This window comes from Vombatus ursinus, unplaced genomic scaffold (genome assembly GCF_900497805.2).
Source record: "Vombatus ursinus unplaced genomic scaffold, bare-nosed wombat genome assembly UNPS02012319.1, whole genome shotgun sequence".
Classification (NCBI taxonomy): domain Eukaryota; kingdom Metazoa; phylum Chordata; class Mammalia; order Diprotodontia; family Vombatidae; genus Vombatus; species Vombatus ursinus.
In genome coordinates, this window is record NW_020952097.1 from 3015946 (window position 1) to 3043427 (window position 27482).

General features: G+C 38.5%; 3 pseudogenes; 1 reads left to right on the forward strand and 2 right to left on the reverse strand.

The window, feature by feature from the left end:
- The window catches only part of LOC114039761, a 15036-nt pseudogene extending 10208 nt beyond the window's left edge, over positions 1-4828 (reverse strand).
- Positions 1-27482, reverse strand: part of LOC114039756 — a 201755-nt pseudogene that overhangs the window by 69181 nt on the left and 105092 nt on the right.
- LOC114039752 lies at positions 24605-25604 on the forward strand (annotated as a pseudogene).

Sequence of the window (27482 nt, forward strand, 5' to 3'; positions counted from 1 at the left end):
TCCTTAATGCAGACCTTTGTCACCTTTTATTTGAATTATTACAATAGTGCCGCAGTTGGTCTCTTTACTTCACAGTCTCCTCTCTCCAATTCATCCTCCACTCACCTACCAAAGGGATTTTGCTAAAGCACAGGTCTAACCATATCTATCATCTGTATATTAACAGTGGCTCCCTAGGTGGCACAGTAGTGAAGAGCTGGGCCTGGAGTTATGAAGATTTATCTTCCTTAGTTCAAATCCAGTTTCAGACACTTACCACCTGTGCAACCCTGGGCAAGTCATTTAACCCTGTTTGCCTCAGTTCCTCATCTATAAAATGAGCTGGAGAAGGAAATGGCAAACCATTCCAGAATCTCTGCCCAGAAATCCCCAAAATGGGGTCACAAAGAGACAGACATGATGGAAAATCAACAACAATTTCCTCTGGGGTCAAATATAAACGCCTTTGTTTGGTGTTTAAAACCCTTTACAACCTGGCCCCACCTTTAGAGCATTATTATACATGACTCCCATTCAAACACTCTAAGGTCTAGTCATATTTGCCTTCCTGTGGTTCCTCCCACTCTACCTTCCATCTCCATGCCTTTGCGTTGGCTGTCACTTTTGGCTGCAGTGGACCCTCTTCTAGGTTCTACCTTTTAGTATCTCGAGTTTCCTTCAAGTCTCAGCTGAACTCCATATGTCATCTTTGCAGATCATGTCTGTCAGATGCTAATACTACCTCTCCAGAATTATCTTGAATTTCTTGTGTTTAGGTTTATGAGGTGTGTATTGTCTCTCTTGATGGAATTTAAGTTCCTTGAGGACAAGGACTGTTTCCCTTTTCTCTTTTCATCCCTAGTACCTAGAACAGGGCCTCACATATAATGGATACTTAATAAATGCTTCTTGTTTGTTGATTGTTTGATTCATGTATACTATGTTCCTGCCCAATCATATTCATCTTTTCCCTTCCTCCTTATCCTGCCATTTCCCCTTTCTTTGTTTCACTCCCAAGATGAGAATAGTCTCTATGCCACCCCTATCTCTGTCTAAGTCCATTCTTCCTTCAAGGCCCATCTCAGGGGCCACTGCCTCCTTGAAGTCTTTCTTGACCCCTTCCCACAACCAGGTAAAAGTGATTTCTCCCTCCTCAGATTTCTCACAATACATTGCCTGGATCTCCCTTTGTTCTTATCTCACATTTGTATCCATGACTCACTTCCACTTTGATTTTAGCTTCATGAAGTCAACAGTCTTACGTAAACATAACTTTTTTCTTCAGCCCAGACCAAAAAGCAAAGTACACAGCAGTTTGTTAAAAATGCTCACTGATTTCAATTTTTTTTAATTACTTTCAGTAGTCAAACATGATCCTTATTCAGACTCCCACTTTTCCAACCTTACCCTATTCAGGGATTTGGACTGAAAGAAAGGGAGGAAACAGTTGTATTTTAATATGACCTAAAAGAGGGCAGCTAGGTGGTACAGTGTGTAACTTGCTGAGTCTAAAGTCAGGAAGAGCTGAGTTCATATCTGCCCTCAGATACTTATTGGCTATCTGACCCTGGGCAAGTCACTTAACCCTCTTTGCCTCAGGTTCCTCACTTGTAGAATGACCTGAAGAAGGGAATGGTAAACCACTACAGTGTCTTTGCCAAGAAAACTCCAAATGGGGTCATGAAGGATTGGACATGACCATAATGACTGAACAACAACAATAACAGAGTGGCACATAATTTGCATATAGCAAATTCTTCACCGGTATAAGATGAACGAATGGTGAAAGAAAGCCATGAATAGGGAATACAGAGTGGAGAACTGTGGAGGAAGGAAATTCATGTGGTTATGTGACAACAAGGGTAGTTGTGAGGAGCAGGGTTCTAAGGGTCAGCATTTGGGGATGAGTGACCTTGAAGGACATGGATTGGGGGGCAAAGAGTACCCCAGAGCAAGTGACCAAGACTGGGCAAAAGTCATGCTCCTAAGACCCAGGGTTACAAAGTCTTGACCCCTCCCAGACCAGTCATGCCTGATTAATCAGATAGGAAGCCCTTCCCCCAGTTTCCTCTGATAATTACCTCGGAAAAACAGAAGCAAAACTAAAAAAATTAAAAAAATCAGGACCCAACAGACAATGAGTATAAATGATACTGGTGGCATAGTTGGTGACTCAAGTGGTTCATCACCTAAAACACAATTGCACATAAATATCAGAATGAGGGCTGTCACGAGAACCCTTACAGAATCTTTTCTCCCCATCTCCAATGCCCATGACCCCGCTGAGCACAGAGCAAAGTCATAGATATGGCCAAATTTTCAGCCCTTCCAGTTGTGGCTGCTCCCTGCCCTGACCTTTGCACCCTATAGCAGACAACCTCTATTTTCGACCAATAGCATTACCATGTCCATATCCCCTTTCTGCATCCCCAGATTAGGCCACATCACCTGGAGTTAGCCCCATTTGGGAGATACAACATTAGGCTGCATTGATGAGGACACATGGAGTGCGAGTGGGATAGGGGGCCAATTATGTGTACTTTTGGAATAGGTTTATATTGAGAGGATCTCAGAGATAAGAAGAAACTCAGAAGCCAGTCTTGTTCAACACACACTTGAATCAGAATCTCCTCTAAAGCTCTCTGTACAAGTGAATAGCCAGTCTTTGCCTAAAGACTCACAGGAAGGGGTAGCTCACTACCTCCCATAGGGCCCCTTTCATTTTGGTATTGCTCTAATTGTTAGGAAGTTTTTCCATACATCAAGCCTAAATTTGTCCTTTTGTAACTAGTATTTCAGAAGAAGAAATAGCTGCTGTGGGCCTCTAGGTAGCACAGGGAATTGGGGCTTTTTTTCACTCAGAGCTAGCTTGAAACTGAGAAGATCTGGTTGTGCTGTTGCTTCTGTTTCTGGTGGAGGTGGGTACAATCTTGTGAACTTCAAAAGACACTATCAGGGTGTCTGGGGGCTAGAGCCCTTGCAAAAATTTGCCAGAAGTCATACAGCTTTGAGATTATGCCAAAAACAAAACTGGTAAAGTTTAACATTCTCATTCTTTCAGTGTGGTAATTGTCATAGCCTGGAAGAGAGAAGACTTAGCCAGGGCATGATAACTGTTTGCAGGTTTGAAGAACTAGGCTTTGGAAAATGGATTACATTCATTCTGATTGTCCCTCTGGGACAGAACTAATAGCAATGGGTGAAAATTGTAGACAGGATGATTTAAGTTTGATGTCAACAAAAACTTCTTCATGATGAAATTTATCCAGAAGTGGAAAGGGCTGCCTCCTCCAGGAAAGTAGTATGACTTCTCATTAAAAGTCTTTAAGTAAAGGCTGGAAGCTCTATTAAATTCAACAAGCATTCATTAATTATCTTCCATTTACAAGGCACCAGGTGAGAGACCAAGAATTCAGGCCAAATGAAAATAGGTACCTATTGGGCATGTAAAGAGACATTTCTTGTTCAGAGAGGTATTGGAGTAAATGGTGTGGGGGGTCCCTTTCAACCAGGACATCCTGTGATTCCTAGAATCACAGAACTGGTAAGGAAGTCTCTACCTACCCACCCATATATGCACATAAACATGCTTTCTTCACCTAAGACCTTCAGCTCCACATCAGCTTGCTCTTGGTGAAAATCATCTCCAATGAGACACATGTACTTTCCTGCATCCAAGAATCTCACATCCAGTATCTTCAGGGTGACATTCCCACTTGTGATAGCATCTCTCACCAACTCTGTCCTCCCTTGGTAATGAGGGTCCTGGTCTCCAAACTGATCTTCTCAATCTCGATAGAGATGTACCACCCAAGTGGATTGGAACCAGACCACCTCCATATGCTGAGCACTCTGAGGTGGGGACAGGTAACATGGTAACTCTGCCTCTCCCCCAAGTGAGGCGTGGATGGGTCCTGCAGGTCCAATCACTGAGAACTGCCCTATTCAAGCAGGTAGAAAGAAAAGAACAGCAGAGAGTAGATGATCTCAGTTTTCAGTATGTAAAAGGAATAAAAGAAAGGAACCTTGAAGTAGGATGGGGAGGGAATAAGTATGGTGGAAGATCTGAGAGACAGAGAGAGAGAGAAAGAGAGAGAAATAAAGGAGGGGATACATTATGAGGATAATGAAAAAGCCCTAGAGGAGAGAGAATAGGGAAGTTAAGAAAATCCCAAGAAAGGACTAGGAGAATATCAGGTGAATGACTTGGGTGAACATGAAGAGTGGGGCACGACCGAATCTCTATAGGTTCAACTGTCAGCCTTCAGAGCTCCTGTTCTAGGCCAGAGGAAACCAAATAAACAGAAGCAAACATTTACCTAAGGCCATTTGGGGCATCATGAGGAGGAGGAAGAAGGCAATGAAAGAATTGAAGAGACAGGCTCCTAAAGGACAGAGAATCTCCATCACACCTGGGAGAGAACACAAGGAAGGAGGAAGAGGCATTAGTGACTGTGGTAGAGTCATGAACATGGGAGGACAAATGATTATAATGGGGAAGTGGGACAATGTCTGTGACAAGAACACAAGGGCCCACTGACTTGCTGTGACAAAATATGGGTGTTGGCTGTGATAAGGACACAGTAGTTATCACAGGGAAATGATGGAGCTTTAATATATCAAAGATACCATATAGTTATTGTGAGAAGGAGAGTGGTGGTGGTAACTATGAAAAAGATGGAAATGCCCTTGTGAGTTGGGGGTTGGTGATCACTCACCTTGAAATGATACCAGATCTCCTTTATGGAGGGAGGAGCCTGAGGACCCCTTAACAATGTCCCATCCACTCCAACTTATGTTCATTCCTTCTGCTCCTTGCACAAAGAGATCCATTCAAGCCCAGGAACATTTTTGGTAAGTAGAAACCCCAAAATAATGGCAGTATCTAGGGAAAAAATGAAGAGGGGAATTGTTCAGTCTGAGGCTCCCCCTGTTAAACAGATATGGGGAGAGGTTCCTGTGTCCCAGGACCCCCTTTAGGAGGAAGGCAGGATGCTCTGCTGCTATTTTTCCCTCCTGATTGTTTCACACAGGGACCAAGGAGCAAAATGTGACATTGGGAGTACAGGAAAGAGTCTCCTTATGAAATCACCCAAAACTCAGGCCACATAGTTACTCATCCCAGAAATGGCCCCAAGATATATTCTCTACTCCCAGGAGGCTGACCCCCAACACTTACACCCCCAAGAGACTGCCAGGAGTGGACATGTTGAGTCAAATCATTCTCTCCCTGATTAACCTTAGATTTTATCTAGCATCTGGGTTGCAGAATTCCCAGGTATTGTGTATTTTGTCACCTAAGTCAATCTGTATGGCTTCCTCATTTACTCAATTATTCTTTTATGAATTTGATTTGAAAAATGTGTTTCCTCCTATCTGGCAATGTCTTATGTAAATAGTATGAGGAAAAGAAACATTGATTTTGTATTTAATATTTGATATCACTGTTCTCTAACTGCCTGAGTTATGGTTCCTTATCTCTGAACTTTGTTGAGAAATTCAGCTGGTCTGTAATGAATCAAATTTAGAAATCCAGTTCTCTTGCTAATTGCTATTCTGTTCTTTCCTCAAGGAAGTCTGCTATGCTTGAGGGATGACAAGCACTGTGCTTGGTGTTAGGGATACAAAGAAGAAAAGGAAACACTATGTTCTCAAGGAGCTTACATTCCTATAATCCCAAGCTTCTCCCTTACACAAAGGCCCAATTTTCTTTTAAAACAGGAACATTCCTTTCATGATATTGTTTGACAGCAAGTCATGGGATAAGTCTCTGAAGCACTGAAGTTAAGCATTAACCAAAGGTTAATAGAGGATCAGCACATTAAAAATGAGGAATCATGTAGAAGTGACATAAAAGATGTCATGCAAAAGAAACATTTATGACTGAAAAGAAGGCTGATTAATCTTGTAGTGAGTCACTTAGCTTCAGTCTGCCTCAGTCTCCTCATCTGCATAATGGGGATAATAATAGTATCTCCTTTCCAGGGTTGTTGTGAGGAGCAAATGAGATATTTTTAAAGTGTTCTGCAAACCTTAAGGCACTATATAAATGTTAGAAACAATGGTAGTGATGATGATGATGATGATGATGGTGATCCATGACCCATATCAATCAGCAATGCAATGGTTAAGCACATTTATAACAATTGCCAACTTGAGACAAAGTAAATAGATCTAGCATAGTGACTAGCTTGCCCCTACTGGATGAGAATATAGGGTCTAGAGATCTGAACCAATCCCCATCCTTTACCTGCCATAGCAGTTTGCCCAGAGCTCTTTGCTCTGGGGTTGCCTAATTTCTTAATAAGGGAAATAAGCAAGCAATTGGGAATTAAACAGAGAGTGACAAGGACTTTCTGATCTAATGCTAAAGTCAAGTCTCTGGCATAAATGCAGCCCATGTTCTGTTTTCTTATTAGGTGGCCAAAGTATTTAAGCTTCAGCTTCAGTATTTGACTTTCCAGTGAATAGTCAGAGTTAATTGCTTTAAGTAATGAATCATCTAATCTCCTTCCTTTCCAAGGGATGTCTTCTCCAGAGGCAGAACCAAGATGGTGGAGTAAAGGCAGGAACTCGCCTTAGCTTTCCCACAAACCTCTCCAAATACCTTTAAAAAATACTCCAAAAAAAGTCTTCTCCAGCAACACAGTTCCAAAGCATCAGTTCTGCAGTGCTCAGATTACTTCATATTCCGACTCTCAAAGCAACATATCACTACTAAAAAACACCATAGCTTTGGACTTCTGTCAGCAAGGTGCTGTCTCTGCTTTTTAGTATGCTGTCCAGATTTTCCATAGTTTTCCTTCCAAGGAGCAAGCACCTTTTAATTTCATAGTTTCAGTCACTGTCTACACTGATTGTTGAGCCCAAGAACATAAAAGCTGACAGCGCTTCCATTCCTTCTCCCTCTATTATCCAGGAAGTGATGGAGCCAGTTGCCATGATCTTAGCTTTTTTTTTTTATGTTAAGCTTCAAGCTGACTTTTACACTCTCCTCTTTCACCCTCACCAAGAGGCTTCTTAATTCTTCCTCACTTTCTGCCATCAGAGAGGTATCATCTACTCATCTGAGATTGTTGATATTTCTCCCAGCAGCCTTCTGGCTTTTGATTCATACAGTCTGGCATTTTGCATGATGTACTCTACACATAAGTTAAATAAGTAAGGTGATAATGTTGTACTCCTTTTCCAATCTTAAACTAATCAGTTGTTCCATCTTCAGTTTTAACTGTTGCTTCTTGACCATCATACAGTTTCATCAGGAGACAAGTAAAATGATCTGGTACTTCCCATCTCTTTGAGGACTTGCCACATTGTGTTGTGATTCACATAATCAAAGGCTTTAGGGTAGTCAATGAAGCAGAAGTAGACTTTTTCTGGAATTCCCTTGCTTTCTCCATAAGTCAGTGAATGTTGGCAATTTGATTTCTAATTCTTCTGCCTCTTTGAGAACTAGCTTACTCTTCTGGTAATTCTCAGTTCACACATTGCTGAAGGCTAGATTGCAGAGTCTTAAGCATAACCTTGCTTGCACAGAAAATGAGTACAATTTTTCAGTAATTTGAACCTTCTTTGGCATTGCCCTTCTTTAGGACTGGTACATAATCTGATCCAGTGGCCTCTGTTAAGTTTTCCAAATTGGCTAGCATATTGAGGGCAGTACATTCACAGTTTCATCTTTTAGGGTTTTAAATAGCTCAGCTAGTATTCTGTCACCTGCACTAGCCTAATTGTTAGAAATGCTTCCTGAGGCCCACTTGACTTCATTCTCTAGGATGTCTGGCTCTAGATCAATAACCACATCATCATGATTATCAGCCATGTTAAGATTTTTCTTTTATAATTCTGTGTTTTCTTGCCACTTCTTCTTAACCTCTTCTGCTTCTGTTAAGTCTCAACCATTTTTGTCTTTTATCATGCCCATTTTTGCATGAAACATTTCCTCAATGACTCTAATTTTCTTGACGATTTGTTTGTCTTTCCTTTCTATTGTTTTATTCTATTTCTTAGTATTGCTCATTTAAGAAAACTTCCTCATCTCTCCTTGCTATTCTCTAGAATTCTGCATTCCACTGACTATATCTTTCCCATTCTCCATTCCCTGTTGTTTTCCTTCTTTCCTTAGCTATTTGCAAAGCCTCATTAGGTAGCCATTTTGCTTTCTTGCTCTTCTTTTTCTTGGAAATTTTTTTTGTTGATCCCTCCTATACAACATTGCAAACTCTGTCCAGAGCTCTTCAGGCACTTTAACAGATCTAATTCCTGAAATCTACTTATCACTTTCACTTCATATCCATAGGGGATATTATTTAGATTATACCTATAACTCTAGAGTCTGGTGGTTTTCACTACTTTCTTAAATTTAAGTCTGAATTTTACAATGTGAATTCATGCTCTGTGCCACAGTCTGTTTCAGGTCTTGTTTTAACTGACTTCACCTCTAGCTTCACCTCTGGCTAGAAATCATATAATTAATCTGATTTTCATATTGACCACCTAGTGATGTCCATGGGTAAAGATGTTGTTTGGATTGTTGAAAAAGAGTGTTTGCTATGACCAGCAAGTGATCTTTACAAAACTCTGTTAGTTTCTGTGCTGCCTCTCTCTGAGAATGCCTTCTATCCACTCTCTCAATACGTTTTGTATGTTCTTTGGTATTCAAATGCTGTCCCACACCACATTAGAAAGTGAGCTCTTTGAGGGTAGATATTTTCCTTTTTCTGTTTTTTCGCTTTCTCTATGTCTCTGTTACTTAGCACAGGCACATAACAGGCGCTAAATTAATGATTGTTGACTGATTAATGATGTATAGATCTGACCATATCACATTTCTGTTCAAAAACTTTTCATGGCAGGTACTGTCTAAAACACAAACTTCTTTGCTTGGCATTCAAAGTCCTCCACAATCCAGCATCACCCTCCTATTCCAGTCTTATTTCACACATACTCCTTTACACATCCATGCAGCCAAACTGTGCTATTAGCTATTTCCCAAACTTCGGGCCAACTCTCACCTCTGTGCCTTTGTCCAGGCAGTACCCCTAGACCTTGAACATTCTCCCTTCATCCCCTATAATCCATCTCTTTCTAGAAGAACGATTTCAGTAGCTGTTGCAGAGGTGGTGCTGACCCATGAGTCCCCAGAGAATCATTCCTGTGAGCTGGGGAGTGGCAGACTGCTACATATACCCAAAGGAAATAGAGGAATGAGGCAGGGGAGAACTGACCCGTATGTCCTCTGGGGGGGAGGTACATATCAAGTGACCTCTGAAAGGCGGGACACATGTCTTTGAGTTCTGGGGAAAGCAACGTCAGCTGGGGGAGGGGATGGACAAACCAGTGTGAGTTCTAACATGGACGGGTGTGTGTGCTGGAGCAGGGGAGCGGCCTGGAAACAGGACTTAGCACTTACCCTGGGGTGATTTCAGGAGGCCTGTCTCTGGGTCTGTGGGTTTCTGGAGGGGATGAGTTCACAGAAGGGATGGACGGGTCAAGGCTGCATCCTCACAAACCCTGAAGGGCGGTCGTGTCCAGGCCTGGGGGCTCCTGTTTGAGGATCGTTCTGTAGGAAGAAGGGGCTCTGCTGCCAGGGCAGGCCCAAAGGCAGCTTAGCGGCAGGAACCCAGAAACCGAAAGTGGTAGTGCAGACTTGGGCCTAACGGTACATCGGAACCTGCCTAGAACTTGGAGTAGGTCCCTGCTCAGCCCCTCTAATTAACCAAGTCCACTCTCCTCTCTTTCGATCTAGTCATGGCTCCACCAGGTCCACTCCTTCGCCTGGCCCCCTCCCCTCGAAACTGCCTTTACCTCCTTTTCTCTTAGCCCCGCCCCCTCCAGCCCTTTGGGTCCTCTGGACTCAGAAGTTAGCGCAGCCTCTCCGCCCCCTTCTACAGGGAAGGCTGCCCTGTGCATCCTCACCAAAGAGGCAGACGCTGCTATGGGCAGTGCCAAAGGCCAGGGACAGTGAGGCCTCCACAGGCTATGAACGCCAACGGATTGGGTGGACTGCGGGGCTGGAGTCTGAGGGCGCGATTCTGGTCTGGCTTCTGTTGTGGGGATGGCTTGTGCCCATTCAAGAAGAAGCCCAGCGAGGAGCCTGGCCACAGTTGAGCCTCAGCCCCCCACCCTGCCCAGACCTGCCAAGAGAGGGACCCTTTTGTTCCTCTGGTTCCTTAGTTCTACATCAGCCCTTTTCTCTCCCCTCCCTCTTCTCTTTTTCCCCTTTCCCTCCTTCCATCTTCATCCTCTACAGCCCCCTATCTATCCATCCTCCCCTTCTTCCCCTCCTCTCTGTCCTTTTATCCCTGCCCCTGAAAATAAAAAAAAATTAAGTGAATACTGTAGAATCCCCCTCCCAAAAAAGAGTCCCCAAAGAAGAGATGTGAAAAGACACATCCTTCCATTTCTTTATAGAGGTGGGAGGGCCACAATGGTCGAATAGTGTATACATTTTCAGACTGTTTTTGATAAATTGATCACTTCATATTTTTTTCATCTTCCTATATTTTTCTTAGCTATTCTTTGGTAAATTGTATGGCTCTCTGTGAGAGGGAGGGATACTGGGAAAATTTAAGATATTGTAAAAAAAAAAGATAATTTTAAAAGTTTTTTTTTAATTTTTAAATTATTAGAAATCTTTTCCTCATATTCCCACTTCCAAGGAAAGACAAGAACTTTGGTAACAACTCTTCTTAGAGATCCAAACCTTTGTGGTGCACAGAGGGAGTTTTGCTATTGATTTGGAACACTTGAACACAAAGTATATTGTCTTTCGATTCTCCAGGCATTTACTTTGTAATTCTTTACAAACAATATTATTGAGTAGCATGGATTACCGAAAAAGTACTGGTATTCTTAGAACAGACACACCCAGAGTAAAAAAAAAGTGAGGAGGTTGTTGAAGGGGTTCTCCTCTTTCTTTTCCTATCATTACTCCCAGTTAATATATGTAACCCCTGTCCCAAAGCCCATTAGTGTGGGATTCTCTTCTCATTGATGGAGATGAATACCCTGCACTGTTTGGGTGATAGGGTGGAGGTGGTGAAAGCAGAAGAGTTCCAGTCTTCTTCAAGACTTCAAACTTTTGAGTTTCTTCAAGTGTTTCTGACTTTGAAAGGGGCCAACCCCACTTCAGGTTGCTGAATGAAAAGACCTTGGGAATACATTAAGTGGAGCTGGCATTCTGCATCATATCCCTATCTCCTACTTGTTACAATAGAGACTTTGGAGAGTTTCCCCTTAGGTAAGATCCAAGATTCTCTCTTGGTTGAACCACTACCTTGCTCCCAATGACACAGTTCCTTAACTATAAAAATGTGCACACCCCTTGACCTGACGATACCATTACTGCATATGTAACCCAAAGACATCAAAGAAAAACAAAAAGGGCCTACATGTTCACAAATATTTATAGCAGATCTTTTTGTGGTAGCAAAGAATTGGACATTGAAAGGATACCTATCAGTTAGGGAATGCCTGAACAAGTTGCAGTATATGATTATAAAAGAATACTATTCTGCTATAAGAAATGATAAGCCTGCTAGTTTGAGGGAAAACCTGGGAAGACTGATATAAACTCATGCAAAGTGAAGTGAACAGATCCAGCAGAATATTGTAAGGATGAACAATCATGAATGACTTAGCTATTCTGATCAATACAATGATCCAAGATAATTCTAAAGGACTTACAATGAAAGATGCTATCCACCTTCAAGAAGTGATGGACTCCAAATGCAGACTGAAACATACTTTTTTAAATTTCATTTTTGTTGTTTTTGGTCTGTGTTTTCTTTTGCAACATGGCTAATAGGGAAGTATGTTTTTCATAACTTCATATATTTAATCTATATGAAACTGCTAGCCTTCCCAAAGAGAGGGAAGGGGAAAGAGGGAGAGAATTTGATTAAAATTTTGAAAGTGAATGTTAAATTTTTTTCTACATCTAATTGAGAAATAGTTAGTGAAATAAATAACATACGTGGGGGTAGAGTTCCTTCTGTCTATATTGTCTGAAATATATCATCCTATGTATACCTTCTCTGATTTCTGTTTTACTACCAATTTGGATAAACAAATTTTCTTTGCTATTTGCTATTTGCAGTTCATTGTGGAACTGGTATTCGCTGGAAAGAGGCCAAGCCTAGGATATAAAGCTTGGGGTCCCCTTTCTCCCAGTAATAATGAGATAGAGCAATCTTCTGTCACTGGAGAGGGGGCCCATGTTCATTGACCAGATGAGGTTCCAGGCTATGGCTGTAGGCAAGGAGGAACCAGCTCACATTGATGAGTGAGGTAGCAGAAGGGTAGGGCCCTGCTCATGGATGGAGAGGACTGGTTGTGGTGATTCACAGGAGAGCAAGGTCTCTGGTTCCAGTTCTAAGGCAGAGGGGTGAACCGAAGTATGAACCCCTGGGAGAACAGAGGCTGGTGATGAATTTCTAGGACCTCAGAAAGTGAGAATTTTTATGATGACAGCAGGAAGGAAGGAGAGGGAGGAGTGCTGGTTACAGCTCAGGAATGGAGAGAAATACCTGAGGTCACTCATAAAACAAGGCATAAGCCAGAAGAGCAGTGTCCACACCCGACCTTGGATCATAGTACATTGGAAGAATCAAAAAGTTAAAGACTTCTGAAAATAACAACACAAAAAACCTGAAGCTGAGTCATTATCTTCCACACCAGAGAGCAGAGCCCAACCCTAACAAAAAGTTAACAGCCAAGAAATAGGCCATTAATAAAATGAGTAAACATCAACAAAAAAAATATACAGTTACTATGGTGACAGAGATCAGGGTTCAAACTCAGAAGACAATGAAGTCAAAATAGCTACTTGTAAAGCTTCAAAGAAAAATGTAAAATGGTTATAAGCCTAAAACAAATTCTTAGAACAACTTTAAAAGGACTTTAAAAATCAAAGAAGAGAGGTAGAGGGAAAATTAGGAAAACAAATGAGATTAATACAAGAAAGTTATGAACAATTGGAAAAAGAGGTCCAAAAGCTTGCTGAAGAAAATAACTCCTTAAAAATTAGAGTCGGACAAGGGGAATCTAATGACTGCATAAGGTATCAAGAAATAATAAAACAAAATGAAAAGAATGAAAAAATAGAAGAGAACATGAAATATCTCATTGGAAAAACAACTGACTTAGAAAATAGATCTAAAAGAGATAACACAAGAATTGTTGGACTACCTGAAAATCATGATCAAAAAAAAGAGTCCAGATGTTATACTTCAAGAAATTATTAAGAAAAAATGCTCTGAAGTTTTAGAAATAGAATGTAAAATAGAAATTGAAAAAATCCACTGATCACTGCCTGAAAGAGATCCAAAAATGATCATCATACAAAGGAACACAGAAACATTATGGCTAAGGTTCAAAGCTCCCAGGTCAAGGAGAAAATATTACAAATAACTAGAAAGAAACAATTCAAATATTGTGGAACTACAATCAGGATGACACAATATTTAGCAGCCTCTACATTAGAAGACCACAAGTTATGTAAAATGATATTCCAAAAAGCAAAGAAGCTGAGTTTGCAACCAAGATCAACCTAACCAGCAAAGTAGCTTGTAATCCTCCAAGAGAAAAAAAATTGAAATTTAATGAATTAAAGGAATTGTCTTTAGGAAAAGACAAGAACTGAACAGAAAATCTAAATTTTAAATATGAGAATCAGAAGAAATATAAGAAGATAAACATGAGAGATTAATTATTAGGGACTCAATGAGATTAAACTGTTTATTGTAACTCTGAAAAATATTGTCATTATTAGGATAGTTAGAAAGAGTACACATAGATAGAGGGCTTGGGCTTGAGTTGATTATCATGAGATGATCCTAAAAAATAAAATTGGATAGGAAAAGATAAAATGGAGCAAATTATCTCATACAAAAGAGGCATGAATGGAAGAACTTTTACAGTGGAGAGGGCAATGGGGTATAGGGTGGGCAGTATGAGAACCTTTTCCCATCAGAACTGAATTAAAGAAGGAACAACAAATATATCTAGTTGGGTATGAAATTATTCTTAAGTTACAGAGAAACCGAAGAGCAAGGGGATAGGATAAAGGAAGGACTCCTAGAAGGGTGTGAGAATTAGGGAGGCAGTGGTAAAAAATAAATTAGACTTCTGAGGAAAGAGGATAAAAAGAGAGAGAGAAGGATAAACAGTGGAGAAAAATGAGATGGAGGGAAATACAAAACTAGAAATTGTAATATGGAATGGGAATGGGATGAACTCACCCATAAAATGGAAATGGATAAAAAAGTTGATCAAAAACCAGGACCTGACAATATGTTGTTTACAAGAAATACATTTAAAAATGATAGACACACATAGAGTAAAAATAAAAGACTGAAGTAGAGTTTATTATGCTTCATTTGATGTAAAAAAGAAAAAAAGCAGAGGTAGCAATCATGGTCTCAAACAAAGTTAAAACTAAAATAGATGTAATTAAAAGAGATAAGCAGGAAAACTACATTATGTTAAAAGACACTATAGGATCATAAAGTAATATCAGAACTAAACATATATGTACCAAATGCTATAGCATCCAAATTTATAAAGGAAAAAATAAATGAATTACAGATGGAAACATAGAGCAAAATTATAATAGTGAGGGACTTCTACTTTCTCCTCTCAGAACTAGATAAATCTGACCAAAAAATAAATAAGAGGTCAAGGAGATGAGTAGAATCATAAATAAGCTAGATATGATAGACATCTGGGGAGAATTAAATGGAAATAGAAAGGAATACATCTTATTCTCGGTGTTACATGGCACCTTTACAAAAATTAACTGTATATTAGGGCACAAAAACCTTATAATCAAATGCAGAAAAGCAGAAATATCAAATGCATCCTTTTCCAATCACAATGCAATAAAATTACATTTAATAAAGGATCATTGACACAGAGATTAAAGATTAATTAGAAACTAAATAACCTAATCCTAAAAATGAATGAGTGAAAAAACAAATCATAGAAAAAAATGAATAATTTTATTAAAAAGAAAGATAATAATGACACAACATGCCAAAACTTATGGATGCAGCAAAACTGGTTATCAGAAGCAAAATTTTATCTTTAAATGTTGACATCAACAAAATAGAGAAAAGGCAGATCAATGAATTCAGTATGGAACTTAAAAAATGAGAAAAAAAGAACAAATTAAAAATCCCCAATTAAATTATGAATTGTAAATTCTGAAAATTGAATGTCAGATTAATAAATTGAATGTAGGAAAGCCATTGAATTAATGAATGAAACTAGGAGCTATTTTATGAAAAAACAATAAAATAGATAAAACAATGATTAACATGATTTTTGAAAAGAGAAGAAAATCACATCACTAGCATAAAAAAAAAGGTGACTATACCACTAATGAAGATGAAATTAAAGTAATTATTAGGAGTTATTTTACCCAATTCTATGCCAATAAATTCAACAATTTGAGTGAAATGAGAGAATACTTACAAAACTATCAGCTGCTCTGATTAACAGAAGAGGGAATAGAATATTTAAATAAGCCTATTTTAGAAAAAGAAATTGAACAGACCATAAATGAGCTTCCTAAGAAAAATCATCAGGACCAGATAGATTTGCAAGTGATTTCTTTCAAACATTTAATGATCAGCTAATTCCAACATTAACTAAATGATTTTGAATAGTAGGCAAAGAAGGAGTTGTACCAAGGCTTTTTCAGAGCTGCTCACCCACCTTTCACCTAACTCTCCCTGTGACTCCAAAAAGCTATAGCATGCACAACAGTCACACCTCAGTAAAACTGTCTCAGCAGACAGGCTAAACCACATTGAGAGTAACTGACAGGCCTCAAATCCATTGGGGAGTTACAGGTTAGTTCAAACTTGAGCAAGGATGACTTGTGCACATATATAATCTTTTTCTATAAGTGCTCAAAGAGGAATGCAAGCAAGCAGATGGCCACCAGTGGATGTGACTTAAAAGGCAAGATAATTAAAAGCTTCACAAGCTGGACAAGAGGCTATTATGCAAGTTGCCACTGGGGTGGTGTCTGGAGTAAGCGGCCCACTCTTGCTTAGTAAATCTGTTATCCCTGGTGTGCCACAATGACCCCTCTAGGGAGGAGTGGCTTACCTATTCCGGTCACCCAGACTCATTGCACTGCTATTTCTACTTCTTCACCACAAGTTCATACACAGTGAATAGTTGTCTCAAAATAATAGCATTAAAAGATACAATTACATGAGTTGACCTTTGTTCCCAAAGGACACCCATTTATTACTGAAAATGTTCTTTCTCCACTTCAGGTGGGAGAGGTCCTAGCTCCTCAAATAGCAGTGCTGCCAAATTTCACAATACCCGGCCAGTAGGGCTCATCCCAAGGAACCTCACAGTCACAGACCTCCTAAAAAGATTTTACCATGTTTTTCTCCCAACAGTAATTTATTATGATGATGATTTTCTAGTTTTAAAAAATATATTCTAATGATCATATAATAGATATATTTATAATATAACAATATTTGGATTGAATAGATGAAGAAACTTGCTTTAACAGCTTCTATATCTTGAACATTGCTTAAGCTTGTTTTTAGTAATACTTTAAAATGTTTAGTCTATAATTTCCCAGTTTTGTTAACATTCCATCCAGTTAGAAAAAATACCTATAAATGAGGTAGCATTTTGTTTACTTGCATTCCTGCAAGGTCTGAACACAAGCCAGGCTTGTGTTAAGCACTTCATAACTATGTGTTTCTCCCAACAACCCTTGTAAATAGGTGTAAATATTTATTTTTCCCTTTGTACATATGAGGACTGATTAGATTCTCTAATTTACTACCATCACAATATTTTCAACACAATCAATTTTGATTTATAATGACTATTGGTAATAATCAAACTTCATTTTGCACAAGGTTATATTATTTTTAATTAGCTCATATTCAAAAAAATCCATAGTGACATTCCCAACTTTCCAGTACTGCTTTGTTGTTTCCTTAAGTTACCCAAAGAGCCAAACCAATTCCCTTAAATTTTCTAAATTATTAATTTGAATGATTATTTAAGCGAGAACAAAGAAATGATGCTTTCTCTATCAATCAGTTAATTAACATGCATTTTATGTAATTTATTTTGTCATCTTATGTTGATTGAGGAAGGAAGACATGTAGCAACTGTCAAAGGAGGCAGTGCTTTAAAAAAATTCCTAAATCTTTTCTATTTCAGTGGGATGAAGACCTTCTCTGAAATCTCCTTTTCAAAATTCCAAAACCCTTTACTTTGAAACCCTGAATTTAAGCTGTCAGTGAAAACAGACTCCAACGTTCTTTACACTTTGCCTTTGACTCATCCTTCTTATCTCCTTCTGCAACACCACTCTTTCTTTCTTCTACTTGCTTAATTCCTCTAGTATACTCCTTTTTGGTTCTTCAGTGGTTACAAATGCACATCCATGCCAATTTCTTTAAGAGTTTTTGGGCAATTAAAATTAGTTGCAAACACATAGATTTTTAAATAAGTAATAGGTAAATAGACCCCCAAAACAGCTCACTCGGCACAAGTTCCTTATTGTAGGATGTCACAGATTTCAGTGAGCAAGATGACTTTGGAGAAAAAAACATCTCTCTCCTCAAAGTTAACCTCTTTTATGCTGGAAAGGTATTCCTCCAGCTATTTTGTCAATGCCCAGGGGGGTGCCCAAAGTCGAACTATGGCAGAGGAATGTAACAGAAATTGCACTACTGAAAAACTATCTGACAGAGATTGTACTTTTCTGAAGGGCTCAGGGTATAACTTTTTCTCTATTTCCTTTCAAATCACTCAAAATTAAGTCTATTGATTTTGTTTTTTAAATAATTTGGAAGTTCTTCTTTTCCCTCTCAAAATTTCAATATTTTGTACCTTTATAAGTCATATGCTTGTTTTAATTTGATCTCTTCTACTCTAAGCATCCTCTATTAGGTGTCCATGTGCTTAATTTATTTCTATATTTCTTATACATATTCTTATTTAGTTCTATCTTCAAACATTCTTTCCCTAACTTACTATGGCCTTATACAATTTGAACTTATTTGCACTAAACAATTGATTTCAACACAAGTTTTACTGTCTTCTAATTTACCTAAACAATTTATTTGAACTGCAGTAGTATCATTAAATTTCACTTACCTTCATTTACTTTCTGATTTCAAAACAAGTTTTCTTTTTCTGGGAGCACTTTGAGATTCACCTTCAAAGAGAAGTCCCAATCAAGATTTGCTTAGTGTCCTCAGGTTGGTTGTTTAAAAACAATAAACAACAGAAGGATAAATGAACTCCAATTCTATCCACTTTTATTCTTTTCTGAAGATGGTCTAAAATTTCCTTATTCTGCCTTCTAATAATAAAAATTCCTTCCTTTAATAAACTTATCACAACTTTAAGTACAGTTTTTAAGTATTCCTTTATTCTACACTAAAATTGAAACCCATTTCATAGATTGATATCCCAAAACTTCAAACTTAGCAATTGGCTAGCTGAAACTTCTTCAGGCTTAGCAAATGTGTTTCCTTTTTAAATTCTGAATTCTGGAATTATTTAAACTCACAAGATTTTAAATCTAATTTCTCCCATACTATTCCTTAATTTTTTTCTTATTTTAATACTTTTCTGAATTCCTGTTTCACTGAATCTCTCTTGAGCATATCTCATGACTAATAAGACAGTTCTTAAAAGGCAAACTTCAGTTTTAAATCAATCCCCAGTAATTTTAAAGGTCTTTTAAAAGAATTATCGGTCTGTGATTTTGTTGCTGTTGTTTTCATTAAACTCTACAGAGTTTGAGAGTACCTCATACTCTCATCAAAATACTTTACAAAGATATCCAGATTATAATTTAGAAAAGAAAGAAATAATTATTCCTTTTTCACAAATTTGGTTTCCAATCTTTTTTTTGTATCTTAGATTTCAATTAATTTCTATATCTGTCTTTCATCTCAGCAATCTCCAATATGGCCAGTGTTGAAAACAGAAGGAAAAGAGAGATTTGGCCTCTTTAAAGTTTTTTTTAATTTTTTTTTTTGTGACTTGCCCAGAGTCACACAGTTAGTAAACTGCATGTGGCTGAGGCTAGATTTGAACTCAGGTCCTTCTGACTCCAGGGCAGTGCTTTATCCACTGTGCCACCTAGCTGCCCCCAAGGTTTTTTTTTTTTTTTTTTGAGTTTACTTTCTTATAGCCTGTTTCTTTTGGTTGATCATGCCAAAAGAAAAGGCATAAGTAAAACACCTGTTAGCTATGAGTTTGCACAATGCACAAATAAAGTAGACAAAACAGACACTTATTTCACATTCTCCTAAATATTTTCCTAATTGTATAAGATCCCTTTCTATCTGAAGTAAGAAACTTGCTATTCTTAAACTTATTGTCATCATTTACAAAACAGACACACACAAAATATATAACAAAACACAACATTAAATCTGTCCTGAACTACTAGGTTTTTCTCTAGGAGAACTTGAAGTCAAGATCTTACCTGTCTCCTCTGTTAAGTATAGAACTTATGAATGTCTTGTGGCTGGGGTCCTGCTGTCAGCCTAGGATAATTCTTCTGTTTCTTAGTTAGCTTTTAGAATCTTATCAAAATGTAATTTACTAACAATACAAAATTGTTTTAGTCTAATTTGCCAATTGCATTCACCAATTTATAGTGCACTTTATATTTATTCCCTAATGTTAGTCCCTAATAGATAGAAAAGCTGGTTAAGATTCCCTTCCTCTAGACTTTTTGCCAAAGCATAATCACAGGAAGAAAAATTGAGAAAGATGAAGAATTCAGTGATCACAATTGTTCATTTGTTCTAAGCTGATTTGAGGAGGTTATTCAATAAAACTCCATAACTTTCTAACTAATCAAAAGTTCCTTGTTTTGGCCAAAACAATCCCCCAAACGCTTTGTATCCTCAAACCAAACTTTATACAGCTTAATAGCTATTTCTTTAGTCATCCCAGGATAAGGAGTCCACCCTTGTCCCAAATGGGATCCTGTAAGATGGATTTTTCCTCTTATACCTGACCCCATCTCTCCTGCAGGTGTCCCCAACCAGGAGTGGTACTCTTTGGAGGAACTTCTTCTTAAAGGATTGGATTAGATTCCTGAGTTATACAGCTTTTGGCTTATTCCATCCAAGAAGTTACCGAACTGAAGGCTTTAGAGATGACCCCCCTTCAATTATGAGTGAAGGGAGATAATGTTCTACCTGCCTAAGTTCCACCTATATGGCATCTTTCCTACAGCTAACACTATAATATGCAGGGATTTGTTTGGGGGCATTACCATTTAATAGAGTGATGGCCTTGGAAGGAAGTTTTTTCCAAGAGAGACAAAGATGGTGAATTGATCTATAGGGCAGTCAATTGATATGTCCTTTCCAGAAGCAAGGGTACTTTCAATTTGATTACTGTGCCCAGAATTGTTGGCGCAAGTGACCCAGGATTTCCTCTGCATCATGACCCTAAGATGCAGAATGGTTACCATGCTCACCATGCTTCCCCCGCTCCCACCAGCCCTGGTTCTCCTGATGTGTGAAAAGTAGAGAAGTGCAGCTTATATTTTGTTGCTATTTTCTAGCTGTTGAGGTTTGCATAGTCTTGGAGAGATTTCATTTTTAGGAAGTATTTTCTTGCAACAAGCCTGAATTTGCTTGCATGAAAACTTGTGCTCATTGCTATTGATTCTGTCCTCTGGGGCCATGCAGAACCGGCCTAACATCTCTTCCACATCGGAACCCTTTGAATACTTGAAGAAAAATATTCTTCTTTTCCTAAGGCTAAACAACTGTTTCTTCAAATGATCATTATATAGCATTTCAGTTGCTTTACTGAAATCTCAGTAAATATATCTGCAACATTCCCTAATCTACCAAGCAAGTAAACCTGTCATAAGAGGACCATAGATTTAGAGCTGGAAAAGAAACTGGAAGAGATGTAAAAACCATTAAATTCCACTCCCACATTTTGCAGATGAGAAAACTAAGGGTGGTGAGCTTAAGTGATTGCACAGGGTCTCATAGTAAGTGTTTGAGGATTTGAACACAGGTCTTCTTGACTCCAAGTTCAATGTTACATTCACTGTATCATGTTATCTAGGAGGAATGAGGTTAGTCTGGCATAAGCCTTCCTTTTTTCTTTTTATCTTCAGTTCAAATTTTTAAAAAAATTTAAACTTTGGATTTAACACAAAATCAACAGGGCATTTCTATATTCATAGTAGAAAAAAAAGATTGTACATAATTATACATATTTTGATGACAATAAATAACCTAGTAATTTTCATGTATTCAAAGTTAAGGAAATTGCTCTCTTTAATGCAGCTCTGAATAACAGACCTTTTTTTTTCTTTTTTAATGTAAAGGTGAATGACTGAATCAGCGCATACATTACTCCCACCTCTTTTAAAGTAAATGATAAAATTTTCTCCCAGATTTCCTGAACCAGGTGAAAACTCATTTCAATAAATAATTAGAAGACCTTATGTGCAAGAAGTCCTTGAAAGTCATTGGCTGAACTGGAGTGACTGAAAAAATGAAATGGATTGGTAGAGGAATCCTGGTCATACCCTAGGTGGGGAAGAGAGGTTAGGGTTGTATAAAAATAGGGGCTATTTTAGAACTCAGGAGATTTGAGTGCCTGGAAGCAGAGATAAGAGAGGAATGCCACTGAGGAAAATTTTCTTGTGGGCAAGGAGGATGTTTTAGCTTCAGATTAGGTCTTCTCCAGCTAGCTGGTGCAGTGGATAGAGCAACTGGGCCTGGAGTCAAGGAGATCTGAGTTCAAATTGAGCCTCAGACACTTAGTAGCTGTGTGATCCTGGACAAGTCACTTAACACCTATTTACCTCAGTTCCTAATCTGTAAAAATGGGGACACACTGGAGAGTGAAATGGCAAACCATTCTAGTATATTTCCCTAGAAAAAACTCATAGACAAGGTCCATAGGGTCATGTAGAGTTGGACACAACTGAACAATGACAGCAAAAATTAAGTCTGCTCCTTCCTTGACCTGAAAAGGACCTAGTGAACTTTATAGGAGGAGAGAATTTGAGCTTTTTCTTTGACTCTTGATCCAGACACTGCCAGACTCTGTTAGGATGCTGACTAATGATTCATATCTGTGTTTAAATCCTCTTGTCCTCCAGTTAAGGAGGAGAAGGAGGAAATCTAGGTTGCAGCTAAGGCTCTCCTCCTTCTTAAAGAAATCCCTTCTCAGTGGTAACTCTCTGTTCTCTATAATGCTAGATCTTTTGAATCTCCAGAGTTCTAAAGTAGATCCTGGTTTTATACAAGTCCCTCAGAATGTGACCAGATGTCCTTGGCTAATCCATTTCATTTCTTCAATCACTCTAGTTCATCCAATGGCTTTTAAGGATTTGCTGTACTCCAAAAGTGCTTTTAATTGATTGAATCAGATGTGGTTTTACCTGGTTCACTATCAGAGTAGCATTTTCTCACTTATTTTGAATGAGGTGGGTTAACTGACTCAATCACCCTCACTCTTACAATCACCCCTCCATTTTTATCATTTGACATCCTCAGCAAATATACTGGAGTGTGTTAGACAGAGTCCAGAGTCCAAAAACCTTGGGAGCTCTCTAGTGACTTGGAGATATTCTGCATTATCCTTTGTGAATGCCATCCTTAATGCCTTGTACTAAAGGGTCTCTGTGTGATTATGTGGCATAGTTCATAATCAAATCTGGAAATTAACAATCACACTTCCAAATATGAGGCCAGACAATTTAACAGATAAGTGTCATTTTACAAATTTCAAAAACATAAGTAAATGCAAAATATGTACTTAGGAAACACAAGATAGTTTGTGGGTATCATGGAAGGCACAGGCAGCTAGGGGTAGGACCAGGTAGAATGTAGCACTTGTCAACTGGATTGGAACTGCCCTTTAACCTGTGAGTGACCAAAGCCAAAACAGAGCAGGCTAGAGACAGGACAGGCTAGAGACATTTTTAGGTCCTGCGTTGTTGTTTCCATGGGTGCTGTGGGGACAGTTCTTAAGTTGATTGTCTCAAGTCTTGGGGGTTGTGATGACTCTGTTGGGTACAGAACCAGTGTTCTGTGACAGAAACAGGAGTACAAGGAACTGGAATTGCGAGCATGTCAGAAATGTGATGGCTGTTGGCTCTCAGGTCCCTGGGAAATAGGGAGAACTAAAATCAGAAATCTCTCAGTGAAATCCTGGTGCTGATCAAAACAATACACTTTTCCAGGGATGAGATCCCCAAAATGCAAAGGATTATTGTCATGCCAAGTTCATTATTGTTATGCTTGCTGGGCCTTACCTCTGGGAAATAGGGGGTTCCTGGGGGCAGCTAGGTAGCACAGTGGATAGAGCACTGGCCCTGGATTCAGGAGGACCTGAGTTCAAATCCAGCCTCAGACACATAACACTCCCTAGCTGTGTGACTCTGGGTAAGTCACTTAACCCCGATTGCCTCACAAAAAAAAAAAGAAATAAGGGCTCTCCAAAATAGTTTGACATTTCCATCTTTTGGCCAATGGGATGTTGCCTAGGTAGTTAGTTCTTTGAGGGGACCTATTGGGGAAATGTGTCCCAGGTACATTGCTAGCTATTGTTTGAAAAGAGAAAGGAGAGGGGGCAAGAATGTCAGAGTGAAAAATTTCCAATACACACTTAAATTAAGGCCTTGGTGGTTGGGCACATAACAAAAGGGGAAAGAAAAAATACAAAGATAGTAGACTCAGCCATTATCTGAAATCTTGGGATAGCTGTCTCATCTGGATGTCAATTGCTTCTGGGTCCATTTACTCTGGAATGAGGGCTTTCTTCAGATGACCCAGTTTCTCAGTCACACAGGGCTAGGTTTAAACAATGCAATAGTTTTTCTCACAATGCCCATAATTGCATAATTACATTAAGTCAGGTACAGATCAAATTACTTAAATGGTTCACAATGGACTAGTTCTGAGAAGAGAGGTTTACATGTCACCAAGGTAACCAAGGATTAACATCAAGTCACATCTAACAGAGACAGGCAGCTAACCAAAAACCCTCTTAGCCTGCATGTGTGGTGGAGTGTCGTGTGTGTGGGGGGGGGGGGGGTGGATACTAAAACAGAGCAGGTAGGAACAGTTGGTTAGAGGAACAGAGAGTGTAGAAAAGATAGTCCCAGATGTTTCATGTAATTATCTGATCCCTAGATACCTTTTCTTGGACAATATGCTTTATTCTCAGGATAACTCTAAAGGAGGCTCTATTTCTCTGGTTCCAAATTTAGAGGTTTTGACTTAATCTAATACAATCATTTCAATTTGGTTCTCCAATTTTGAAACTTCAGAGAATTTCAGTTTATTTATCATTTGCTGTTTCTATCCTTACCTAAATCCTGTACTTGATATAAGAATCTTTTAAAGTTTATGGGGATCTAACTGAAAATTGCACTCTTTTCCCTTTTAAAATTATCAGACAGATTTTTTTTAAAATTCACTTTCTGTACCATTATCAATACAATTAACATGTAAAATCAATTAATCCTTAATTAATAAAAACTTAAAAATTATTGTCATTTCAGCTCTTCTCCCAAGATCAATGCCAGGATCTGCTGTTTCAGTTGCATCCCTGAAACAAGATGGTGAAGGTTGGAGTCAATGGATTTAGCCATATTGGGAGCCTGGTGACCACAGCTGCATTCACCTCAGATGGAGTAGACATTTTGGCCATCAATGACCCCTTCATTGACCTCAACTACATGGTTTATATGTTTCAGTATGATTCCAGCCATGGCAAGTTCAAGGGTACTGTTAAGGCTGAGAATGGAAAGCTGGTGATCAATGAAAAGCATTTATTATCTTTCAGAAGGGCAATCCCCATAATATTAAATGGGGAGATGCTGGAGCCAAGTATGTTGTAGAATCTACTGGTGTCTTTACTAACATGGAAAAGACTGGGGCTCACTTGAAGGGTGGAGCCAAGTGGGTCATCATTTCTGCCCTTTCTGTTGATGCCCCAGTGTTCATGATGGGAGTGAACCATGAAAAATGTGATAATTTCCCTTAATATTGTCAATAATGCCTCCTGCTTACCAATTGCTTGGCCCCCTTGGCTAAAATCATTCATGACAACTTGGGCATTGTAGAAAGACTCATGACTAAAGTCCATACCATTACTGCTACCCAGAAGACAGTAGATGGCCCCTCTGGCAAACTGTGGCATAATGGGTGTGGTGCTGCCCAAAATATCATCCCTGTTTGCACTGGTGCTGCAAACGCTGTAGGCAAGGTCATACCTGAGCTGGATGGGAAGCTCACAGGCATGGCCTTCCATGTTCCTACTCTCAAAGTATCTCTTGTGGATCTGACATGCCACCTGGAAAAATCTGGCAAATATGATGATATCAAGAAAGTGCTAAAGTAAGCATCAGGGGTACCCTTGAAGGGTATTGTGGGCTACACAGAGGACCAAGTTATATGCTATGACTTTAATAGCAATGCCCATCTTCTACCTTTGATGCTGTCACTGGTATTGCCCTCAACGACAATTTTGTCAAGCTCATTTCCTGGTGTGACAATGAGTACGGTTATAGCAACCATGTAGTAGACCTCGTGGTCTACATGGCTTCCAAGGAGTAAAGTAGAAAGCCATGGATCTTCATCCTCAGTCAAAAAAGGAGTTCCACCACTGAGGAGTCCACAATCCTAACCTACATTCCTGTACTGGGGATCCCATGTCCCATTCACATCCTTGTCCCAAATCAACCCCATAGTAGGGAGGAGAAGCCTAGAGTCCTATATTATGTACCATCAATAAAGTCACCACATTCAGTGCAAAAAAAAAGAAATTATTATCAAAACATATTCAAAGCCTGATTTTCCATGATAGATAAATTTGGAAGCCAATCATATACATCTGTATGTATTTCTTAGAGAAAATAGTCTCATCCTGTTGCTTTTTTCAAAATTTACTGTTCCATTTAGTTAGAAAACTTTCACATTTTAACTCTGTCTTATCACCTTGTCCAATAGTATGCTTCCATCTGCATTCAGACTCCAAAGTTCTTTCTCTGGATGTGGACAGCATTTTCCATCATGAGTCTTTTGGAGTTGTCTTAGATCCTTGCATTGCAGAGAAGAGCTAGTTCTATCAAGATCAGTCATTGCACAGAGTGGCTGATTATATGTAGAATGTTCTCCTGGTTGTGCTCATTTCACTCAGCATCAGTTCATATAAGTCTTTCCAGGTTTTTCTGAAGTCTGCCTGCTCATCATTTCTTATAGCACAATAGTATTCCATTACATTCATATACCACAACTTGTTCAGCCATTCCTCAATTGATGGACATCCTCTCAATTTCCAATTCTTTGCCACAACAAGAAGAGCTGCTATAAATATTTTGGTACGTGTGGGTCCTTTCCCAATTTTTGTGATGTCTTTGGGATACAGACGTAGAAGTGGTATTACTGAGTCAAAGTTTTATAGTCCTTTGGGCATAGTTGCAAATTGCTCTCCAGAATGGTTGGATCAGTTCACAACATCTTCTCCAACATTTATCATTTTCCTGTTTTGTCATGTTAACCAGTCTGATGGGTGGGATGTGGTATCCCAGAATTGTTTTGATTTGCCTTTATCTAATCAATAGTGATTTAAAGCATTTTTTCATATGACTATAGATAGCTTTAATTTCTTCTCTGAAAACTTCCTGTTCACATCCTTTGACCATTTATCAATTAGAGAATAACTTGTATTCTTATAAATTCAACTCAGTTTTCTATATATTTTAGAAATGAGGCTTCTATCAGAGACACTGGTTGTAAAATTGTTTCCCAGCTTTCTGCTTCTGCTTTTATCATAAAACCAGCTCTTAGTTCTATTTATTAGTTCAATAGTTTTCTTAATTTCCATTTTCTTAATCTCTTTTTTGCTTTTCAGAATCTCTAATTTGGTATTTAATTGAGGATTTTTAAATTTTTTGTTTTAATTTTTAATTTGTTCTTTTTCTAGCTTTTTTATTTGCATGCTCAATTCATTGATGTCTTCTTTCTTTATTTTATTCATTTAAGCATGTAAAGTTATAAAACTTCCCTTAAGAATCGCTTTCACTGCATCCCATAAGTTTTAGTATGTTGTCTCATTATTGTCATTCTCTTGGATGAAGTTATGAATTGTTTCTATGGTTTGTTGTTTGACCCACTCATTCTTTGGGATTAGCTTATTTAGTTTCCAATTAACTTTTAGTCTAACTTTTGATGGCCCTTTATTACATGTAATTTTTATTGCATCATGATCTGAAAAGGATGCATTAAATATTTCAGTCTTTCTGCATTGGATTGTGAGGTTTTTATGCCTTAATATATAGTCAATTTTTTTTGTGTAGGTGCCATATACCACTGAGAAAAGGCGTATTCTTTTTTATCCTCATTCAATTTTCTTCAGAGGTCTATCATATCTAACTTTTCTAAAATTCTATTCACCTCCTTAACTTCCTTCTTGTTTATTTTGTGGTTAGATTT